Genomic DNA, 16,491 nt, shown 5'->3' on the forward strand with positions numbered 1-16,491 from the left:
GATGAATACAGCCTGAAACAGTAGCTCTGAGACATGCGAACAATCTCACCATTCATCGTCAGTGGGTGTTAGAAGGATAACAAATCCTTTTACCTCCTCCATTTGTGCATGCTCAGTGTAATCTATTAGGTGTGTGTATGGGCACGTGAGCCTTAAGCTGTTTGGCACATGCCTAACTGGAGAAACAAACTCTTAAAATAAAATTCATTTGATTCCCCCAAAGGGCTGGTGGATACCAGACACTCTGTTGGGGGTAACTCTCAAGCATTTGCAACCCTGATTTGATCTTTATTAGGGCTGTTGATTAATTGCCGTTAACTCATTGAATTAACTCAAAAAAATTAATCACGATTAATCGCAGTTTTAATTGTACTGTTAAACAATAGAATACCAGTTGTGATTTATTAAATATTTTGGATGTTTTTCTACATTTTCATATATATTGTATTCTGTGTTGTAACTGAAATCCAAGTGTATATTATTTTTGATTACAAATATTTGCACTGTAAAAATGATAAACAAAAGAAACAGTATTTTTCAATTCAACTCATACAAGTACTGTAGTGCAATCTCTTTGTCATGAAAGCGCAACTTAGAAATATAGATTTTTTTGTTACATAACTGCACTCAAAAGCAGAACAATGTAAGCATGAAGGGACATACGACTATACTTTCAGGGATCATTTCTATAGTTTGTAACTAGAGAAGTGTAGCCGAAAGTATCTGGCACATAAATCCTTGCAATGCCAGCTACAAAAGTGCCATGCAAATGTCTGTTCTCACTTTCAGGTGACATTGTAAATAAGAAGACGGTAGCATTATCTCCTGTAATGTAAACAAACTTGTTTGTCTTAGCATTTGGCTGAATAAGAAGTAGGACTGAGTGGACTTGCAGGCTCTAAAATTGTACATTTTATTTTTGAATGCATTTTTTTGTACATAATTCTACATTTGTAAGTTCAACTTTCATGATAAAGAGATTGCACTACAGTGCTTGTATTAGGTGAATTGAAAAATACTATTTCTTTTGTTTTTTTACAGTGCAAATACTTGTAACCAAAAATAAATATAAAGTGAGCATTGTACACATTGAATTCTGTGTTGTAATTGAAATCGATATATTTGAAAATGTAGAAAACATCCAAAAATATTTAAATGGTATTCTATTATTGTTTAACAGTGCGATTAATCGCAATTCATTTTTTTTATTGTGCGATTAATCCTGATTCATTTTTTTTAATCGCTTGACAGCCCTAATCTTTATCTGTGAGGGGAAAAATAGCTGCTAGAATGTGTTTTAACAGGAAGGGCTTCCCAACTTAGGAAGAGTTCCCCCTGCCTCTCCGCTTCTCCCTGCAGGATGTATCTCTGGAACGCCTGCATCAAACAGCCCTAAATCTGGAGCACTGACCATCCCTTATGCCCCCATGATACACCACAAATTTCAAGGCAATCTGATCAACCGTATGGACTTTAGAGTGCTTACAACAGTTGAGCTCTAGCTAGAAAGCTGGTGCTAACCCTAACTATAGTGTAGCTTTTACTGTGCTAAAATTGTAATTGTAACATTATTGCATGGTCACACAACAGGGCACAATTGAGGTTTTTGTGATGCCTTAACAATGCATACCATTCCCTAACATGTTAGGATTTCTTTTAAGTTTAACCTTTACTCTGAATTTTGGAGTTTGTAATGCTTGATTTTGGGAAATACTCAAACTTAACCCCAGTTTAATATATATTTTTAAATGGGAACAGACATATACTATTTTGTACAAGAATGTCCTACCACTATTCAATACTTTTAAAAAGTTATTACACAAAGGAACACCAGGGACTGCTAAATGAACCCTTGGACCATATAGATTAGAAGGAAAAAATATTCCTTAAATCCAAAAGTTTCAGAAAGCAGATCTCTTAAATCCAGTAGTGTAGGTCATTAACTAATCATCACTTTGAGGGGCAAGGTTCAAATCTATTGACATAGCTTGATGATTTTGGCAGAGACTGAGACAAACAGCAATTACCAAAAGCAAGAGAGACTGCAGGGCCTTTCTCTATCAGACCACCCAGCACGCAACGAGCCCCATAATAAGAATGGCTAAATTCAGCTGATATGCAAATCCATCGAAGTCAGAGTTACAGAAGAGATGGATTTGGACCTAGGAATTTAAAAGAATGTTAGGCAGCAATGTTGAACATAACAGCACAAAATAACCACGAATTCCTCCATAACAATTCAACTATGAGCATGCACATTCTCTGAGGTTCACTATAACAGATGTGCTACAATCAAGTAACAGCATGGTATGACTCTTCTCTCTTCTATTGCTACATGAATTAACTCTAATGATCAAATGACAAAGCTGAAAGTAGTGGATAGATATGATAATGCAAAATCTCGGTCTGAAAAATAGCTGCTTTTGTTACAGCTCCAAAATTAGCAAGCACATTTTATAATTTTTTTAAATCAAAGGAGAATTTTTAAAACATCGATATATAAAATCACCTATTTTAGAAGGTAGATAACAAAATGGGAAATTTTTCATTCCTTTTTTTTAAATCAGGAACCTCAGTCCTACCAAATCATTAGCTTCTTTAGAAAAGTCCAACAGATATGACATATCCTTGACAAACAAAAGGCTTTCAAAGTTACTCCTTCACAAACAGCAAGACAATCATAAAGGCTTTTCAAGTTCAAGTCTTGTTTAGTGACTGATTTCTGCCCTTTATAAATTATAAATACATTTCTTCTTTTTCTTTCCATATTGTACAAATAAAGTTTTTCACACTATTAGCTGATTAACAAATTTCTTTCTCTCTCTCTCTCACACACACACACACACACACACACTTTGTAGTGTTTCAATTAGTTCACAAAGAAGGTTAAGGTGAAATATTTGTTCTAACTGAAGACACAAAATACCAGTACTTAGGTAATCCTAAGTAGTTATAAATACAATAAAACCCACAATTTGGGAAAATACTTAATACCCCTAGCTCTATCCCCTGATGAGTGTTTTTTTTATATAAGTAAGAATTTCCAAGCCTGATTCTCTATTGCTTGCACCTTATGAAGTTTTACACCGAAGCAAAGTAAGTGCACAGTCTTGTGCAGAAAGTCTTCCTTCTGATTTGTACTGTTTTGTACCCAGGCTGCAGAGGCATCAATAACTTCACAGGATACAAGCGCAGAATCAGGCCCTGCTACAGGCCCTCTTGTTGGTAAGGGAGAGGCTCACAAGAGGACCTTTTTCTAATAAAGTGCCTGGAAGAATGAAATGATTGGTGAACCAGAGGGATTACTGCAGAGTGAAGAGTTCTACCAGAGGGGCTCAGTAATCCTACTCCCAATTATTTCTAGGCCACTAATTTCCATGACATTTTGTTTTCTGGAATTCTGCACATCAAAAGTCTACTACCTAAAACTTTCAAAACAACCTTTACTCAAAAATCCTGGGAAAACATCACTAATAGAGCCCATTACAATATAAATGTATGTGCGTGAAGCCCCATTGAAATAAATGATATTTTGCACACAATCTGTACTAGGTATACTGCTACGCGCATGAGATGCAATAAACATATTAAACTTGTCATTTGAAGAGCTAAGCTTTAAATCTAAATCACTTCCTGCAGCTGCTTCAATTAAAAAAAGAACTGAAGGATCTCATCCACATTGTACATTAGTAGCCTATAACATTTTATTGTTAAAAATTAAGCACTATGGGCTGTATACTCTCTCTCATCCGTGATGCATAGAGAGGAGCAAAGAAGAATAAAATGGGGCTTTACTCCCTTTCTCCTAAAAGGAGCAGAGTAAAAACAGTGGCAACTCATTCACATGCTCCCCTTTCCCCAGAGCCCTAGAAAGCATTTGCTGCAACTTCATACAGTTGGGCTCCACAGATGTTGAGAAAGTTATGCCAGAGCTGAATACCAGCAACACTCAAGCCATGTTTTAATTGCCTCCTAGATAGACTACTGAAGCTTCTCTATGTAGGGCCTAGCATAATCACCACACGTAAAAGGTTGCCTCTGGTGAAGTATGTTGCAGGCTGCCTCATTAATAACTAAGGCTGACATGAATGAATCATGCTATAGCACTGCCAGCCCCAAATGTTCAAAAAATAATGAGATTGGCTTAAACATGAAATTTAAAAAAAATTTACTTCTTATTTATCTTCTAGGTTTTGAGCCTTGTCTACACTTAAAAGCTTTACAAGTATAACTATATTGGTTAGTGGCGTATTTTAGGTGGATTTATGTTTTGTTTTTTAAAAACATAAGTAGCAGTAACACCTTTTTCTTTTAAATGAAATCTTAGGTTCTGATGTCTGTCACACGACTCCAGGAGTTGAGGTTTTTAAGCAAACACCAAATACTGCAAGATGTACAACACTGGAAGAGTTGACAACAGTGCAAAAATGAACTCCACTGGCTTCTTATTCATTTCAGGACTAATTTCAACGTCTTGATCCTAATTTACAAAGTTCTTAATAGTTTGGGACCTAGATAGCTCAGGCCTCTCTTGGTTGGCACAGAGTCTGAAGAAAACAAATTAATTTAAACACAGCTGAAAATGGAAGCTAACCTCTGGAGTTGTGATGTTGCCTAGGTTTACCCCAAGCTACATCACCATCAGCTAACACAATTCCAAAGGTATTAGACTGCTTCTTAAGTATGAGGAGTGCTTTTAAATTCCAGCTAGAGAGCAGAGCATCCTCAGAACGATCCCCTCTTTCCCCCAGAAGAGGAATTCCTTGCCATAGGAGGGCCAGATCAAGTCCAAGACTAACTTGGGGCTCATATAAAAAATGTTAAACAAAAAACCCAACTCACAACTTTTGATAAAGTCTTTCCCCATCTCACCTTTTTCAACCTCTAGTTCCTGGCAGCATGTTCTCCATGAGGTTCCCTTGACTTCGAGATTCACTCTTCATGTTGGTCTATAATTGCCCAAGCGTGCTGACTTATGGGCATGCTTCAAAGTTAATTTCCTTCAGGTTTGGGGAGGGTCAAAATGGCTAGAGAGATTTTAACAGTACATTTTATTTGAATTTTAATATTTTTGCTGACTTAATGGTGATATGAATGTGTCTGGACAGAGAGGGAAAGAAAGGAAGAAAATGCTGCTATTTTAGTTTTGCAATATTTTTTAGCTGTATTTTTTAATTAACACAAGGCCACTGAAAGCTCAGGATAGGAGTTCTCTGTGTGCACATTTAAATCCAAATAAGCAAATACTTTTCAAGTTGTGTTAGCAGAGGGAAGTGACATTTCAGTTAATGGCTTTATCAAGATGTCATATCCTGTAATATTCTGATAATACAGCATGAACAGGAATGAGCATCTTGAAAAAGGCTGCTGACTGAAATGACAATTGCCCCTACTAACAGACACTTGCTTATTCCAGTAATAATTGTTTACACTATATACCATCTAAATTGCCCTATTCAAATAGAGGGCATACTCGCAAGCATTGTCTTGTGGACTATACTATTCTGAGATATATCTATTACAGAAATGTACAGTATTCAGTACTTATTTCTTTATAATCGAAGAAAAAAGTTAAATCTTGAATGGAAAGTTTCCTTATTAATGGTTAAAAGTTTAGAATATCACAAAAAAGAAGAAAACAATATGGCATCTATATAACTGTTTAATTTTTGCTCATGAACAGCATGTTCTGCAAACTGATGTAATTTAAGTAACGTCCCAGAGATTGAGACTGGTCAGTTTAAGTGATCTGTGCAGATCAGTTAAATATTTTGCCAGATATTTTACATACAGGACTTGAAGGGAAGGAAGAACAAACATGAAAAAACAAATAAGAAATGCTTATTCAACCAACTCTTTACGCAAACATTATTTCAGCAAAAAAAAAAAAACATTTACATAAAAAACCCAAGAGTTCAGTAAAATACTTTAAAAGCTGTTTCATATGCAATTTTGACTTCTAATATTTCATTATAATTCTCTTACACAGTGGAGTTATTACTATAATTTTGTTCAGCAATTACCATAAAACACAAAATACGGTGTAAACTGAACCAGTATTTTAGGTAGTGATGAATAATGGGATATTATAGCTCTCTTTCCTAGAAAGTGTAATTTACTTCTTCAATTTAACAGTTGTCTCTGGTTTTGTCAGACAAAGTGCCACAAGAAGGTGAAACAAAGCACATAAAGCCGTTATCCTATTTATCTTAATTGTAACTTTAAACACTTTTAAAAAAACATTTTGAATTACGTAATCTGTTACTGCATGTACGATTCCATTCCAAAAAAAAAAAAAAAAAAAAAAATCACACTAAAAAGACACTTCTCCTGTCACTATTTATATTGACATTTGCTAGATGATTTTGCAAGAGGAATAATGTGATCTCTTCTACTCCTCAGGCAATCCTATCACGGAAACCAGAGCAAAACTCAGTTACTGCACTGTTCCCAGAATATTCACTCTGGAATTACAGCAAGAGATTCTTGGTATGTGACTTTTCAATATGCTCTCAGCCCCATAAATACTCTTCAATTCTTGCCTGAAATTCAGAAGATTCTTAAAAAAGGAAACCGATAACATATGCACAAAACAATAAAGGGAAGTCTCATGTACATGCACATACTCCCATACACCACTACCACCACCATGGATGTAGGAGCTGGATTTTATAATGTACTATGAGAATTAATGTATGATTTAATTTCATCCTGTCAGCCACCCCTTTTGAATAGCAGAAAGGAATGACAGACCAGAACAATCCTTATGAGTGATTATGGTCACCCTTTTGTTTTAAAATAAGTTATAAAGCTACTATGATTTCCTATATGTATTACAAATAAGGAAATAAGAGACAGGATTCTCTATTGTATCTATGTTAAAAAGATTAGAGGAATGTTGAGGGCCTGAAGCCCCAATGTGAATTGTTTTAGTTATAAGATTTAGCACAGCTTGATTTACAATGTATTCTGCTGAATATACAATACTGCTGTCTGTGTACCTTTGAAGGTTTCTGTAAGAGATTGTTTGTGTGAACGAGGCATGCATGCATCAGAAAAAGATAAGGTGTGAAAGCCATCATAAATGTCCAGATGGTCAAGAAGAAGTGAGAGACTTGGAAAGACCAGGAGACAATCAGAAAACATCCATTGTATCCGATGTTAAACATGTTAGCAGCATTGACGACCTCAGAGGCGAGACAACAAATAAGAGAACGATGGGAAGCCCGACAATAACCATCAAATGATAACACCACTTAAGGACTAACGATGACAGGATGACATTGCAAAATGCATGGACTCAAATGGAAATTTACAACTATAAAGCTGGGGTGTTTTGCCATGGAACTCTGGGTTCAGTCCTGCAAAGCCTCGGAGCATCAGATCGCGACCGACAGAACCCAGCTCCACACTCGTGCTCAATCTAACTGGCCATTAGATTGACTTGAGTTACAACAGACTGGTAACTATGAACATCACTGGCAGGAGAGAGAGAGAGAGAGAGAGTGTGTGTGTGTGTGTGTGTCTAAAAAGCGTATGCTAACTGTCGTATTCTCAATAAATACTGTGTATTTACCTTCCTTATAAAGATCCCATGTGCTCTGTATGAGCATAACATGGAAGCTAACGTAAACCTGGACCACAAGAACATACCAACCACAATTAGAAAAATCACTACCCTACCAAAAGAAGAAAAGGGTAGCATTACATAGGGTTACCATATTTTAATTTGGTACTGCCCCTTCCCCGCCCCCAGCCCTGCCCCAACTCCGCCCCTTCCCTAAAGTCCCCACCCCAACTCTGCCCCCTCCCCTGAATGCTCCGCACCCCTGCTCCTCCCCCTCCCCTGCTTCCCGCAAATCAAATGTTCGCGGGAAGCCTGAAACAGGGAGGCAGCAGGTAGGCTGGGGCTGGGGCGCGGCCAAGAGGCTCTGGCCCTGGCGTCTCCCGCCCCAGCAACCCCGGCCGAGCACCGCTGGCTCCAGCGGCTCCGGGCCCAGGCTCCGGCCCGGACCCAAGCCTCACGACCCCTCCCTCCCTATTTTCCCGGACATGTCCGGCTTTTTAGGATTTCCTCCCGGACGGGGATTTGAGGCCCAAAAAGCTAGACATGTCCAGGAAAATCCAGACATATGGTAACCCTAGCATTACAGAATGTAAATGGTATCATATCCTATTGTCAGCGACTCCCAAACTTCATGCAATGGAGAATCCCTTAAAATGGATTAGTGAATGTGTATCCTACCCCATCACATTCCCTTATGTGATGACCCATCTTTGGAGGTGATTCACATTTCTCTCCTGAGGCATATACAGTTGACCTCTTGGTAACTATGTACCTGGGCTTTGCAGGTGGAAAATCTTAAGTTACCTAAATAAAACACTTAACTCTCTAAAACATCTCAAATATTCTATATTTGTCACATGGTAGTGTGGCATTATGGTTTTATTGATACTGGTTCAGGTGCATCTGCATAAAACGCACTTGTAGCTTCATCACTCATGGCAAAAGTAAAAAGGCCATCCTAAACTTTTACCATGCCAAACCATGTATTCCATGGTTTATATATATACACATTTATATGCACGCATTTTGAGAGTCATGGGGAGAGAGGAGGGAAGTGTATAAGAGAGGGATATATGAAAATGGATACATTAGCTGTCCTGGAGAATAAAGGACTATATCCACAAAACAGGGTTCAGTATATGCAGCAGCAGCACAGCTTCCCATTTCTCTACCACTATGCCTTAACCCTTACCTAGAGGAAAAGGATTTGAAATAAGTAAAAACTTTACTCTGAAAAAAAAAAAAAGCGCACCCCACTTTGGAGACCACTGGATTAGATCATGCAAGGACCCCAACAAAACAAAACACAGCTGCACATCTAATTTTTGAACTCCCACATTTGACACTGTGAACTTAAAGAATATTACGTACACTAGGGTTACCATACGTCTGGATTTTCCCGGACATATCTGGCTTTTTGGGCCTCAAATCCCCGTCTGGGAGGAAATCCCCAAAAGCCGGACATGTCCGGGAAAATCGGGAGGAAGGGGTCGTGGGGCTTGGGTCCGGGCCGGAGCCTGGGGCTGGGGTCGCTGGGGCCGGCAGTGCTCGGCCGGGGCCGCTGGTGCTTGGGCGGGGCGTGAGATGCCGGGGCCAGAGCCTCTTGGCCTGGGCCGGCCAGCTGCCAGAGGGAGCCGCTCGGCCGGGGGGGCCAGACTGGGCCGCGCCACGCCACGCCCCAACCCCAGCCCCAACTTACCTGCTGCCTCCCTGTTTCAGGCTTCCCGCAAACATTTGATTCGCGGGAAGCAGGAGAGGGGGAGAAGCAGGGGCGCGGAGCGTTCAGGGGAGGGGGCAGAGTTGGGGCAGGGACTTTGGGGAAGGGGCAGAGTTGGGGAAGGGCCGGAGTGTCCTCCTTTTTTAAAATTAAAATATGGTAACCCTAATGTACACCAATTCCCTACAATTATATTGCCCTCTGATATATTAAAACAAAGATTCATTTTGTGTATCCATTACATAGCACTGTATGATAGTTTCTGACTACGATTTGGAAGATCAAAACACTGAAGGGTTATCTGGCACTGAAAGCCCACCAATTGATTCAGAATTTAATTCTGAATAGTTTGCTCATCAAAATCCAAAAGCAGTACCAAATATGTAACTGAACTTCTTTTTTGATAAAGAGGATAGTGAGAAGTTACACTTGGTGTCCTGATAAAGTTATCTTTAAGGTAGTGAACTAAATTATCGTCATTCTGTTGCTATGGTTGTTTCCATTTTCTTCATGTTAGACTTTGTTTTGTGACAGTCACTTCCACTCTATCATTATGGTCAATGCTATTTTATAACCACCAGGCAGAAGGTTCTAACAAGATTTGGCTGGCAGGACCAAAAAAAAAAAAAAATTGAAGACATCTAAATGTATAGACAGAAGGCATGGCCCTCAACTGTATTTTATAAGCTTGATACAGATTCAACATTTCACATTTTGTAAATTAAGTAGCTCTTCATCCTTTATCCCTGAAGTCCAAAAATTGCCTAAACATTGCATTTTATTCTGTGTTGTGAATAAGGTTCCACCCCCCCACCCCCCGAGCCAAATAGTTTACTATCAATACCTTGTTTAATACTGAAGAATCTGTGGAAAAAAGAAATTAACAGTGGCCAGGGTTGTAGAAGGGGCAGCTGGCTAGTTTATGTATTTAGAAAACAAAAAACCCACAGAAATAACAAGGTAGAGGGCAATCATTACAATACAATCATTACAATCAGGGTATGGTTGCATTCCTTTCCCCAATCCTTCAACTGTTTGTCTATCCTCCCCATCCAACTTCCTGTGTGTGCACGAAAGGTTGCTGGGGTGCATGGACATCAGGCCTTTTGTTAGTGTCTAAAACCTGAGATGTGGGTTCTCAGCAACTGTTGGAATCAGGACCCTTAGACTAACTTTTAAATTATACTGACACTTGGCAGCCATTATGTTTATGCAGCACCTAGTGCAATAGGGTCCTGGTCCATAACTAGAACCCCTAAATGCTACAATAATATTGAAACATATTATTTATTTTGGATCCAGATTTTTTAATCAGCAACCTCAAAAATGTAAACAACTGTTCAGCAAGAACATGCACAAAAATCTATTCAGGGTTAAAAGAAAAAAAAAATCAAAGATTTTACAAGTTCATCTTCCCTCCAAACAACCACCACCCAACATACTACTACTACTACAACTACAACCACTCCAGGGGTTTAAGCCCACAATGTGACCTCTCAAAATGTCTATAACCTAACTGGAATATTACAGAAATACAATATAGTGGTCATTATTACATGGCGCCTGTAACTGAAAAAATTGTGCTCTCTTTACTGGCTCTGAAGCAAGTTTACTAATGAACACCACTCCCTGACCTGTGCTGTCATCCCCAACGTTGGCACACAAAGGAGGAAATGAACAGAAAAGCCATGTCAATTGAAGCTCTATAAAAACAGAAATACAGACTGTCAGTGTTTAAACGGAGGCAATATTGACAGAAAAGGAAGTTATTCTCAGGAGAGTGTAAAAGTGACCCATTAAGAATGGCAAGTAAAATAAATATTGTAAGATGTCACTTGATAATGTTTTTATAAGTAAAATTCAGATAAAAACTTAAGGGCTCAGTTCTTTTCTCGGATAGTCTTGTAACGTATCTTGGAAAATCAGGCACTGCACTTGCTGACTTGACAAGAACCCCCCAGGTACCCCCATCAGGTACTGCAGAGTAAGACTAAGCCTGAAGTCTATAAAAACACAAAACTGATCAAGTTGGACTTACTACCTGGAGCAAAACCGTAGATAAAAGGATGAGAAGTACCACCCTTACTGGAGACAGCACAACATAAATAAAATGCAAATACAGAACCAAGCAACAGAGAAACATCCATCTTTATTTGGGGTGAGGGGCAAGAGAAAGTTAATCTCCTACCAACTGGTGAAGACAATCAGAATATGACTGGTATGGGAATTTGTTTTAACAGAAAAAAAATATAGAAAAATATTCCTTAAAAAGTAATGGCTAGTGTACTGCCCTGTACAACCTGCATTAGTGGTCACTTACATTTTGTACCTGACCATTTGGTTATCTTACCTAACACTTAAAGTTAACTACTACTATATCATTTTCCAAACCTACAGCAAGTCAACCTTCTCTAGTCTGCACTTATGTCTTGTATCTCAGCCAACTCTCCCTAGTGGCTCCCAAGTTGTGCCAACAAGCCCACTTAATCAGCCTTCCTATGGTTAGGAAAGAATCCCTTGCGATCTTTAAAGAAGGTTATTGCACAAACCTCTAACTTCTAAACTGTTACTATAACACAACATTTAATTCTGCTTTTAGACTACTTTGACGGACAGCCAACTTTAGTTTTGGACTCAAGTCCTTCCACTGTATATGTGAAATGGTTTATTTCATAGCTTCATGTGAGTAAATTCCAGAAAGGCATACTGAAATCTTCAGAAAGATTTAAAAACAAACAAACAAAAACAAAAAAAAGATTCCAAGGTCGAAAGGGATCACTATGATCTAGTCTGAACTTCTGTATAACACAGTCCACAAATCCCCCCAAATAATTCCATTTGAAACAGAGTATATCTTTTAAAAATACATCGAATCCTGATTTTCAAATTGTCAGTGGATGGAGAAGACACCATGATCTTTGGTAAAATGTTCTAATAGTTTAGTTTAACACTGTTAAAAATGTACACCTTTTTTTCCAGTCTGAGTTTGTCTAGCTTCAACTTCCAGCCATTGGATCTTGTTATACCTCTGTCTGATAGAATGAAGAGCCCATTATCAAATATTTGTTCCCCAGGTAGGTAGTTTATCAATCAAACTTGTTATCTCAACAACAAAAAGATATCAAGGTAGTTTGACCAGACCTATTTTCCATCAACCCATGTTGATTAGCATTATATTATCTTCCTTCAATTCTTTATTAATGGAGTCCCATATCAACTGCTCCATTATTCTGCCCGGAATCAGTGTCAGACTGACAGGACTATAATTACCTGAATCATCCTCTTTACAATTTTTAAATATTGTGTTATAGTAACAGGTTAGAGGTCAGAGTACTGTTTGTGCGATAACCCTCTCCTAAAGATTGCAAGGGATTCTTTCCTAACCATAGAAAGGCTGAGGAAGTGGGCTTGTTGGCATAACTTCGGAGCCGCTAGTGAGGATTGGCTGAGCTACAAGGAGTGAACACAGACTATAGAGGTTGACTGTCTTTTTAAATATTGGTGGAACATTAGCTTTGTTCCAGTCTTCTGGAACTTTCACAGGGTACCAAAACTCATTGAAAATCAACACGACCAGTGAGGCAGGCAACTCAGCCAGTTTTTTTTAAAACTCTTGGATGCAAGTTAGCTGGATCTGATTATTTTAAAATGTGATTTTTTCTTTAGGAAAGATTTAAATTTGGAGGTGGAGGATTAAAATAAAAAGGGCAGAGTGGCCCAGTAGACTGAACTGTGACTCAGGAGATGTGGGGTTCTATCCCTTACTCTACCACTGACCCTGGGTGAAGTCACTTCACCCTTCTGTGTTGGTTTCCACTCCCTATCCTTTGTCTGTTAGATATGTAGAGTATAACCTCTTCTAGGCAGCAAATAGAACTGTTAGTATGCATTGTACGGTGTTTGGCACAATCAGTCAACCCCCAATTATGATCATTTGTATTACCATAGTGCTACAGAGCCCTAGTCATAGACCATGACCCACTGTGCTCTACAAACACAGAATAAATCAGTTGGGGTCTTTAGGCACTGCTGTAACAAATAATTATTAGTAACTAGATACATAGCAGTAGGGGAAAGCTCCAAGCCAACGCTTTCACAATACAACAGAAAAAATAAAAGCCCTGAGGACTTAAAACAACGTTGTATTTCACTACGGTAATTATCAGACTTCACATACAAATACATATAGTTACCAAAAAAAAAAAAAAAAAAAAATGTAAGAAAGAAGACATGAAACTAGAAATCACTAGGCATCTCTTTTTAGAGACTGGGCATTTCTCCCCTGACCCTTGAAAGTCTCAGTCCTGTTTTCTGAGATGGCATTAAGTCAGGTTTGCACAAACACTTAGATAGCTTTCAATAGCCATTAATGAGAAACATTTTCAGCAATAGTTTGGTTTCCACGTGTACACAGGCTTGTCTATCAAACATTTTAGCCAACATCTGAGGAAATTAACTTTCAAATTCTTATAAAATTGTCTTATGGGAGTAATTAAAGATGGGAATGAAAATGAATGAAATTCTGCAGTGTTCAGGTTCTGTAATAAACAAGTCATTTCAAGGGCAGTTTCATAAAGACTAACTAGTTTCATCAGTGAGCAACTATAGGATCCATGGCTCAAAGAAATCATATTAGTCAAGCATAACATTTGCCTATACAAAAAGGTATTTCCACAAAGAAAATTGGCACTGTTCCAAAGAACGAGAGGTGCAATTAAAGAAAAAGAAGTAACAGGATTTATATTTTTTCCATGTATCAATATTGTTTGTATTTCAGTGCATCTTGCTGTCACCAAAAGAAAACAAAAACACACATACAAATCTGCTGCCCATATTAAATATTTAAGCATTCTTTTCCCCACAATATGTTAGCAGCACTGTGCCAGCCTAACTGTAATCTTTTGTAAATCTATGCATTAAACAACCAGGCTTGGTCTCCTGAGATTTAGGAAGGCAGGAAGTTGGAATTCATTGCACCACCCCCCCCAAAAAAAACCAACAACAGCAGTGGGAATCCTTCGTGTCAGATCTTGACAATCCACTGGGCCAATTCAGGAGTGGCCTTGATGGATCCTAAGGAAGTACTACCCTACTGGAGCACAAGGGTGATGACAGAAGCAACATCCCAAGGATTTTGGGTGTGAATCCAAGAAAGTGGAGAGATAATCAAGTCGCCGATAGTAACACACAGGATTTTCCATCATGTAAGGCAAACCATACAAATTTTTGTTATGAGCAATTCCTCAGTTAAGGCTGCTAGACACTCTCCAATATAATGGAATTTTGGCCATCCTCTAACTTTCTGAAACGCTCATTTACAACTGGAATTTCTTAATGGGTGTGGTCTCCAGTCTGCAATATGTTTTTAATTTGATGCTAAGTGAGCAAAGCATTTTGAGATTATGAAGGCTTGTGAAAAAACACAAAACCTAGGTCTTTTGGGAGGAGTTTGTTTTCCTTTTTTGGATGGGGGAGGTGAAGACGGGGGATTCCTTCTTTTTAAAGTCTCAACTTTTTTATAACATCCTTAACAAGTGGTTGATTGCTCTCTTTTTGCAATATCTGCAACCACCTTCAATTAAAAATTTGAATAAGGAACTACAAGCCATAACTGAGATAAGAAAATCCACCTGAAGTGGGGTGGCTGCCCCACTCCATGAGAAAAAGGGCTGGAACAGGCAGTGAGGCTGCACAGACCAGCAGCCAATCAGCAAAGGCCTGTGGAGAGCCAATCAGGGCAAAGAAAGAGGCAGCCTATCAGGGCCGGGCTGAGCCCTATATAAAGGCTGCCTAGCAAAGGAGAGGGGAGTCTTTCCCTGACTAGCAAGGGAAGAGGACTGGCTACTGAGATAAGGAGGTAGCACTTTGGAGAGAGCAGTGCTGGGCAGGCTTGGGGGAGCAGAGGAGAATTCTGGCCCATTACCTGCCAGGCTGCGGCTCCTAACTAGAAGGGATGAGAAGGTGCAGGGGGCCAAGGGGAAGTGGCCCAGGGAAGATAGTCGGACAAGGGGAGAGGAGGAGGGCGGAGACGATGCCATTAGAGGGTCCCTGGGTCAGGACCCAGAGTAGCGGGTAGGCCTGGGTCCTCCCCGTGTACTGCACCTGGCTGTGGAGGAGTGTGGACGAGACTGACTGCAACTTGCCCTGGAGGTGAGAGGTTAGACTTTGGAGTTGTGATTGGCCACTGAGACAGGTGCAAGCCAAAGGACTGTTACCCCTCCCCCGCCGGGAAGTGGGTGAGAGTAGAGTAGTGGGCACTGCCAGAGGGCAGTGTCCTGAAACGGACACTGCCGAGTGGGGAGCAACACGGTCCCCAAATCCGCAGAGCAGACAATGGGTGAGACACCACGCGCAGAGGGCAGTCCACAGCTGACAAGAGCTAATTCTCAGAGCAACTAGCAGGAGGTGCCAGCGGTGGTGAGTCTAGATCCCGTTACACCACCTATAGGTTTAGAGGAAAGAGCAAAGGTGTCCATTTAATCTGGGGCTTGTTACTGAATTAACTAAGACTTTGACTGTGCAACAGGATCCATCCAGAAAATCTTATGTCACACAGAATAAAGAAATAATCACTTGGAGAATTCTAACATAATATTGAACCTCCAAATGCAAAGTTATCTAATAAGAAGAGATTAAAAAAGGCAGAAGTTACCAAATCACAAGCATATTATTTATATAGCAATATTAGTGTGCACAACACTTCAGACAAATCAGATAAAGGGATAAAAATACTTTAAAAGCACCTATATGACTTAGGAGCCTAGGTCCCAAGTCACTTAGGTGCTTTTGAAAATTCTACTCCTAGTCTCCACCCAGAATTTCAGAGCCTAAGAGAAATTTCTACAAGTTGTAATTTTCCTTCTTCTCTTCTGGCCCAGTATGTTAATATTACAAAAGCAGTTCAGCCAGCTTCTATAAACACACCTACGTCTCCATCTGGCCAGAATTCTTTTTGAAGACTAACTTACAGTGAAAAAGGGAGATATTCAGAATTAGAGTAGCTCAAAAGCCAAGCTGTTAAAACTAAAATCCTTATGTCCACTTCATCTTTTAAAAACATGGATTATTGAATCCTGGGTCACCAGCAGATATCTGAACTGGATTTTCAAACCCAATTCTCTGTACTTTTCTGTTCTTTATATTGTTATTGATCTTATGTAACAGTAGTCTCTGACTCCAAGATAATGAAAAAGCATATCCATGGTAC

The 16,491-nt window shown here is 39.3% G+C and overlaps 1 protein-coding gene and 1 pseudogene across 7 annotated transcripts in view; one reads left to right on the top strand and one right to left on the bottom strand.

Moving 5' to 3' along the window:
- The window catches only part of ZDHHC14 (zinc finger DHHC-type palmitoyltransferase 14), a 180,878-nt gene that overhangs the window by 98,119 nt on the left and 66,268 nt on the right, over positions 1–16,491 (bottom strand). The gene's annotated exons all lie outside the window — the stretch shown is intronic.
- LOC128835175 (small nucleolar RNA U3) lies at positions 662–791 on the top strand (annotated as a pseudogene).

The sequence above is a fragment of the Malaclemys terrapin genome, chromosome 3 (assembly GCF_027887155.1).
Source record: "Malaclemys terrapin pileata isolate rMalTer1 chromosome 3, rMalTer1.hap1, whole genome shotgun sequence".
In the NCBI taxonomy this organism is placed as follows: domain Eukaryota; kingdom Metazoa; phylum Chordata; order Testudines; family Emydidae; genus Malaclemys; species Malaclemys terrapin.